This window comes from Sitophilus oryzae, unplaced genomic scaffold (genome assembly GCF_002938485.1).
Source record: "Sitophilus oryzae breed Bouriz unplaced genomic scaffold, Soryzae_2.0 scaffold_1178_pilon_pilon, whole genome shotgun sequence".
NCBI classification, from domain to species: Eukaryota; Metazoa; Arthropoda; class Insecta; order Coleoptera; family Curculionidae; genus Sitophilus; species Sitophilus oryzae.
Genome location: NW_022145813.1, coordinates 107,592 through 115,527, shown reverse-complemented (window position 1 = coordinate 115,527; position 7,936 = coordinate 107,592). Strand labels below are relative to the sequence as shown.

At 27.6% G+C, this 7,936-nt stretch overlaps 1 long non-coding RNA gene across 1 annotated transcript in view; it reads right to left on the bottom strand.

Moving 5' to 3' along the window:
• Positions 1–7,682, bottom strand: part of LOC115890430 — an 82,572-nt gene extending 74,890 nt beyond the window's left edge. Inside the window, exon 1 of the long non-coding RNA XR_004051640.1 lies at positions 7,630–7,682. This is a non-coding gene — a long non-coding RNA (uncharacterized LOC115890430). The remainder of the gene's footprint in view (positions 1–7,629) is intronic.
• Between the last annotated feature and the right edge of the window lie 254 nt (positions 7,683–7,936).

The window sequence follows — 7,936 nt, the reverse complement described above, 5'->3', positions numbered from 1 at the left end:
AAAAAAAGAGAGAAGAATGAAATCACATTTTCGTGGTTAAATAAACGTTTGGGAAAATTTGTTGGCTTAATAACTTATAAAGAGAAATAAAAAACAAATTTATAGTCTAATTTATTAGAATGATATTAGAGTTAGGCTTAAGAGAACAGCAAGATTTATGGTGAGATTGAAGCGTTTCGACTTATGCCATGTAAAATACTATCTTTTTACAATAACAGAGGTAGTAAGTTACAAAAACTTAACCCACAGTCATACATATTAAAAAAAGGGGTGCCGGTGGGTAGGTAAAATCTCAAGTTTGGGATAGGATTCCCACACCCGGCATTTTATCAGCCGATAGTTTGGGTACCTGAGGTCGACTCAGCCTTAAATGAGTACTTACAATCCTGAGGTAATATAGGCGGTTGAAGCGTGTGCTAGCAAAAATAAAAATTAATAAACCTTACCCAAGGCGTTAAACGCTTAATCGATTAAATATTAATAATAAATAATAATAAAATTGTTTCCTTTCTTTTATGGGCAACACTTATATGTTTATTTTTTATTTGAACTACCTTGGCCTTCTCTGTTTCATTAGAAAATTGCTGGCTGGTCCTAAAATAAAGAGACCTATTAGAATTTTACCTGCCTGGCTGATTTACTATGATTACAATAATAATTGTAAGCTTTTTTTTTCACTTTATTTTCTTGACTTGGCGAATGAATAATTTATCTTGATCTTCTGCTTTTCGGACCACAGTTTATAACTTTCCTTTGTAGCAAAGTCATAGGCAAAGTTATGTGTTCCATTCCAATTTTTATTCATGCGTGTGTACCCTTCAAATGTTGTCAATATAAACACTTCAAAACTACCATTGCGGTAGTTTCTTATTATTATGTTTTTTATTATTATATATGTCATTTTTGACAAAACACATAATATTTATTGTACTTTTGTTTATCAGAAATGCTGATGAGTTTTTAAACTTTGTTTTAAAATAGGGCCATATAATTTACTCTATAAATTTTATAAAAGTGCCGTTGTTTACAAAGTTCAGCTGAGTTTGACGTAGACCGCGGTTGCGCGGTTCAGCGGGTTCAGCTTCCCAGTATTTTGTCCTTAGAGAAGGAAAGAGAGACCCTCTTTCCTTGTCTTGGGTATCGTGAGTTTTAGTGTCGTGTAAAAAAAAAAACTGCGTACAATATTGGTAAATAATACACTAAATATACGAATATTCTGACAAAAGACTCTACGGACAGATGACCTTTTCGTCGTTAAACACCCGAAATGATATTAAATAAGTATTTTTTTTTTTTTTGTTTTTTTTATGTTTAGAAAAATGGTAAAAATAAATTCAGTTGTATATTTCATAAAACATTTGGGTTCATAAATTATTTTATAACATACCTTGTATTTTTTATATTTTTCCCTTCAAATTGTGTTTCAAAAACTGTTACATAATATGTCCTCTTGACAAATATTTTCTAATACATAAAATCATTGATTTTATTAATTATAAGGTTTTTTCGACCAATAAAAAACCTCAATCTTGTTGTTATTTCGTATTTTGAATACCAATCAATTTTGTCCAAAAATTCAAGTCATTATTATTGAATAAAACACCCAAAATTATCCTAAAATCTGTTACCGGTAAGTTTATCAGATAAAGATTTGCGCAAAAAGAAGCCTTGTTCGATTCTTATTTGTCCATAACAAAATTGGTATACCTATAACTACCTGTGTTTATCTTTTTTTTTTTAAAAAAAGATAAAATAGTTTTTCTCAACTGAAATATTGTCAACTTTGGCCTGTATTTATCTATTTAAAAACATGGCGATTGGAGAACCCTTACTAAAATACATACTTGAAGGTACCGATTAAGTTTCGTTGCATCAAATACCTTTGCTATAAAAAACCTAGGATAATGATGCATAGATTTAAAGAAAAAAAGTGTAATAATGACAAAGTAACCTTGTAAGCTTCATGACTAAATCTCATTTTGACACTCATTAATATATATCATCTCGTTAACAATTATGAATATATATGATTTTTCTCAGTGATTTGTGGCAGTATTTTTTGCCATAACAATAATATAACAGATTAATTTTTCTTAAATTGGCATAAATAATAAATCTTGCCAATTTTTTTCAAGTCCAAATGTACAATTGTTTGATAGAACTCGATATATGTTGAAAAAACCTTTCATACCTGAACTGTGGCATAAATCTACTCCTCCTCCCTCTTGACATCTGAACACTGCTGGGCCTAATGTTATGAAATAATTAGCACAAAACTACAACTACCTTTAAAATGTTAAATTTCCGCTGTTCGATTAAAATACCCTATCTTATGTTTTCTTTTCCCTAAATAATCTTCTTGTCAAGTAAGGACCAATCTTATTTGACATATTTTTGGTACACTTGAACTTGTGCTTTCATGGACACTAAGAGTGCACTGTTTTAAAGAAGCACGAACATTGATTCCATTCCTCACACGTAATAAACATCCTCTTTTAAATGGAAGCACATCAAAAAATACAAAATTTTTTTTTTTTTTTTGGAAAACTAAAAATAAACAGTTAGGTATACTTACACCTGAAAACTAATCATTTTTTCCGGCGTATTAGCTTTCTGAGAATGACTATGGACAAATACTTTTTTAGTGATAGGACTCTGATTGAGATAATAATAAATTTTAACTCGATAACAACACGAACGAAAAAAAAAACAAAACACAGATGTCAATTAAGAGGGGAAGTGACAGCGAGACCTGAAGATGTCTGCCATCTTGCCGTCTACAAAAATTTGGATGCGCTCGTCGAAGCTCATTCTCGGGTTTTTTGGGGGGGGAAAGGTAGAATAAGGATATTCGACTGGCCCAAAAAAACGTGCCGTATTTAGTCGAGGAAGTCGATTTCGTCACGATCAATGGGCGTCGAGTATTTGAAATTGAAAAACATATAAATTGACCGTAACCCCAGTGCCTTACTTGTGACTAAGGGCGGACTTTGTTTACTTCATCAGCTGTACATACTTAGATATTGGGTTAGATTCCGTTTCATATTTAGTCGGTTGATTTTTGGTTTTAACTCTTTGATTTTGGTATTAATTTTGGAGAGTGCAAAATTATATTGGTGTTGAAGTGACATAAACTACTACTACAGATATATGGTCACTCTCGGATTTCGCAAATAAAAAATAGAAAAATTTAAAAATTACACCCGTTGTGTAAGTGATTTGTATTTTTACTTATAAGAATTCCTCAAATAAGTTAAGTAGAAGTGTGTTTTGGGTGCTAATGTTGTGACTGGTGGAAGGATAGTTACTAGGATAGTTATTATAAAAGCAGCTTAAAGTGTCCGAAAGAAGCAAGAAAAAGTGGGTTTAGAAGAATTTATTGGAAATTCTTTAATAAATTTAAAATTCTCCCATGATGGTATAAATGAAAACTGGACAATTTTGTAACATATGGGTCTTCCCAAAGTGTGCGGTTCAGCTTCGATAGCATTCACCGTAAGTAGGATTTTGACCTTAGGGAAAATAAGAATATGTGTATTAGAGATCATGAAAAAGATTATTTATTTTGATGTTCAAATTTTAAAAAAGAAGAAAAAGAAGAATGTGTTTTTGTTTTGATAATATATAATGTATGTTAGCATAACATATTAATTTGTTCAAAGAATAATTTTAATGAATAGTAATTGATTATTTATAATCCCAAAAATTAATATCACATATTTAAGTGATGGCTGAATACAATATTGAATAAAATAACAATAAATTGGTAAATAATTTGCATAATACAAAATTAGTTTTAAAGATAAAAGGTCTCTGTTACTAAAAAAAATACTAAGAAATTCCAGTATTTCTTTGTTTTAAATTGGGTTTTTCCCCCCTCCCCTTTCCCCTTATGTTATTTAACATTTTACGTAAGAATTATACCGTATCATCGAAAAAAATCGGCGTCTAGTTGGGCTTGGAAATGAACAACAATGACATTCCCTAATTAACTGTACACATAAAATATTAAACTAGAAATTTTACAATCTTTGGAAAATTTGATATTCTTGAAACTTGATTCTAATATCTAAATTTTTGATTTTTTTGGGAATTTAGGTTCGGGAAAAACGCTGATTGATTTTTCATTTGGTTTTTCAATTATTTTTATTTGGTTTAAAAAAAGAAACGTTCGGCTAACATTATACCTCCATCAGTGTTGTTGTCATAGAAAAAATAGTGTCGAATATAATCCAAAAATGCATATAAAATATTCACACAACGCACATAATGTTTACTGCGTACTCCATAGTCAATGTAAGATAATTTTAGTGGTTAAAGAATAATAATTTTAAGAAATATGTGGTCATCTTTGATAAGTTTATATTAGTTTATTAATTGCAGAAAACATTATGAGGTTTGAATTATATTGTATATGGTATTTTTTGGATATATTCGACACTATTTTCTCATATGACACAACACTGTGAAGGCTATATTTAGCCGAAACGTTTTTTTTTAAACAATAAAAATAATGAAACCAAAATGAAACTTAATCAGCGTTTTTTCCCGAACCTAAAATCCCAAGGAAAATCAAAAATTTTTAGAATAATTTAAACATATAAATTTCTAAAAAAAAAACTTTTTTAGAATAATATTGTATTATTTTGTTAAATATAATTTTTCGAACATTGATACTGCAAAATATAACATAAATTGTGATGCAAATAAAAACATCACTATTATAGATATTAAATGTTTTTTGTTAAATAGATCGATTTTCCAAACCCCAAAATTTTAAAAATATATTTACATTTACCCATCGAGCCGTTTATGTACCTATACATTATTTTTACATTGTAAAACATTTGCTTTGCAGGGTTGTATGTGAGTCCGAGACGTTTATACACGGATGGCATGATATGTAATGGCAGTCACACAATTACTATATAAAATAATATTTTTTTTTTTTTTTTTTTTTTTTGTGTTTTTATGTATATTTCATTTAAACTATATCATTTTTAAAATACAAACCAAAAATCTGAGGAATAATTATGTTTTCCATGTATTCTACAATATATTTATTAATCCGTTATATCTAACTAGCGTGACGTCATAAATCTCGCCCGCAGGCTGATCTTTTAATAGAAGGCACTGGGTAACCTATGTTTTTTGATTCATTTCACTGACAGATGTGATGAGATTGTTATTGAAATTTATTTTTTTTTTTTTTTTTGTTGTTTTTTGAATAAAATAATTTAATTTTAAAGTTATTTCCTAGAGTTGGTTTTGGCCTCTATATTCTGACTTTCTACTAATAATAATAATCTTATTTTGGTATTTAGATGTATGGAAATCCGCAAGTTTTGTATCTGAAGCCGCAAAGAAATTTCGCTCTATAATGAGAAAAATGTTATTATAGTCTTTTATAGACGTGGTAGAATACAAAATTTTCTTATTTCAGATGTTCTAAATGTGAGTTCATGTCAAAAATTTAAAATATATACTTGAAAATATTATTTCAAGTTTATATGATTTGACATTTTTTGGAAGTAAACAAATATTGAAGAAAGGTTTGTGCCTTCACAAAATTTAAATTGGCATTAGGGATAGATTTCCTTGATTTGAGTAATGATATTGCTAATAGAAATTGATAATGTGAAGAATAAAATACAGGACATGGAATATACAAGGAAGAAATTCTAGCAGCAAGTTAGGTTATGAGATAAATTTTATTTATATAGTTTGTTTAAAGAGTTTAGTTTGAAAAAAAATGGTAAGAACAATTAAATTTGTCCAGGTCATATTTGATAACTGTTGTTAATTGATAACATATTACAGGGACACAGTAAAAGACAAAACATTTAGACCCTTTGAAAGAGAAATGTTTGCAATGGGAATGTAAAGGTGAAATATATTCTAGCCAATTTGTACGATGTACAATGCAGGCAATATTTCTGCCTCCTAACGCACTATTCGCGTAAAAGAAGATGTGGGTATTGTATTTATAGGTAGTTAATGATACATGGAATATGTTTCTATATTATTGCAATAACGATGTATTTATGTTGTTTTTTTTAGAACAGATTTAATTATTAGTTGGCTAGTGTGTTAGAAGGATAGCCATTGGTAGTTATAAAGTATGAAGTCGTCAAGGTATTAATAATAGTGAATTGATCAAAAGCTTATACATTATTGTGATATATATTGTATTAAGTTAGTTGTTTTGATGTTTAATAAACAAATTAATGTGCTTATTGTGTATCTAATTAAAAGAACAATGAAAAGTTGAATACCATAGGGGTATGTATGTTATACAAAGAATTTGCATCAACATTTTTTTGGTACTATACTTTTTTGGTATATGTTATATTGGTTTTCCATCGACCTTTACACCTTTGCCGGTCAAGCACACCGATGGCCACATCCTGCCAATCGCCGCATCAGCGATATTGCGCCATCCGCAGTGGAAATCGCCGTAGCCGCGATCACATGGTGTCAGCAAATCAATTCTTTATTTAAGCCAATGTATTGTAATAGAAAAACACTTATAATTAATTGCATTTTAATTAAAGCACGTTATAATGTCCGTTTAATTTTTGATTTAAATAATAAATTTAATAAAAAATAAATAATAAAATAATTAAAATAAATAAAATAATTTACAATTAAAAAATAATTTTTTAAAAAGTGAAATCCTCCAGAAGCATCATAACATATAATATACCTATTACAAAAAAAAAAAAAAACTAAAGAATTATACAGTAACTACTACACAATATATATCTGCAGCTATAGGTAGGTAGCTATTGGTAATTAAATTTTTTATCTAATATAATATCTAACATCAGAAATATTATTAATTATCACTAATTATAAACAAACTCAGAACTAGAATTATCACTATAAACACAAATATATATACTGTATCTTAAGCAATATGTAATTATTTAACAATTTAATTTTTTTGGGAAATAAAAACTGGTACTAAATTCTTTTTTAACTATTAATTTCTAAGTCACAAAATAATGGTGGATAAATAGCAAGAAAATTATACAAGTAAAACATAATTTTAACTTATTTCTCTAATGGGATTTTGGTATTGATCTACTTAGTAGGATATGCAGTTATCAATAATTTTTGAATAATTTATATTCAATATTGTTCAGGAACAGCCCAAATTACTTTGAAAAAAAAAAATATATGGTAAAATCTTTGAAAAGAAACTTTAAATCAGTAATGATAAAAAAATATATTAATTGTTGTATAAGCAAAACCAGGGGACACAGAATTAGGGGAATTAACAATAGATTAAAAACTGCCCTCTCTTAAAAAAATTAGTATTATATGCACTTAGAAAGACTATAAAGGATATAAGTACGCATAGAAAGAAAGTAAGTATCTATACTATGATATATAATATATATATATAGAAATATTTTTTTTTTTTTTTTAATAATAATTTAGTTAAAATAACAGCAACAGTCGGCACACTTTAAAAAAAAAAGCAGCATAATATTCAGGTATGTATAAAAGTAAAATTTTCTCAAAAATATTAGAATATGAAATAAATTGCAACTAAATTTTAATTAATAAACATAAACAAATAAATAAAAAAAAAAAAAAAAACTTTATGTAAATATATGTTACCTTAATACTTTGTCTTTAATCCTACTCTTCTGACATGGCTTTTCAAACTTATGCCCAAATCTCATCTGTTAATTAAGAAATAATATTTTAATGACTTTTGTTTCCATATTAATTTCAATAATTTGAATAAAACTGGAATAATAATCATATTGGCACTTGAAATTAACTCTTATGTCCCTAAATTATTTATATTGTGTTATACATAATACTTAACATAAATATTCAAATTTAAAATATATAAATTTTAGTATTTGGCTGATTTTAATTAACTAGTTTTTAAAACTAAAATTTCTATGAGCAATATTAT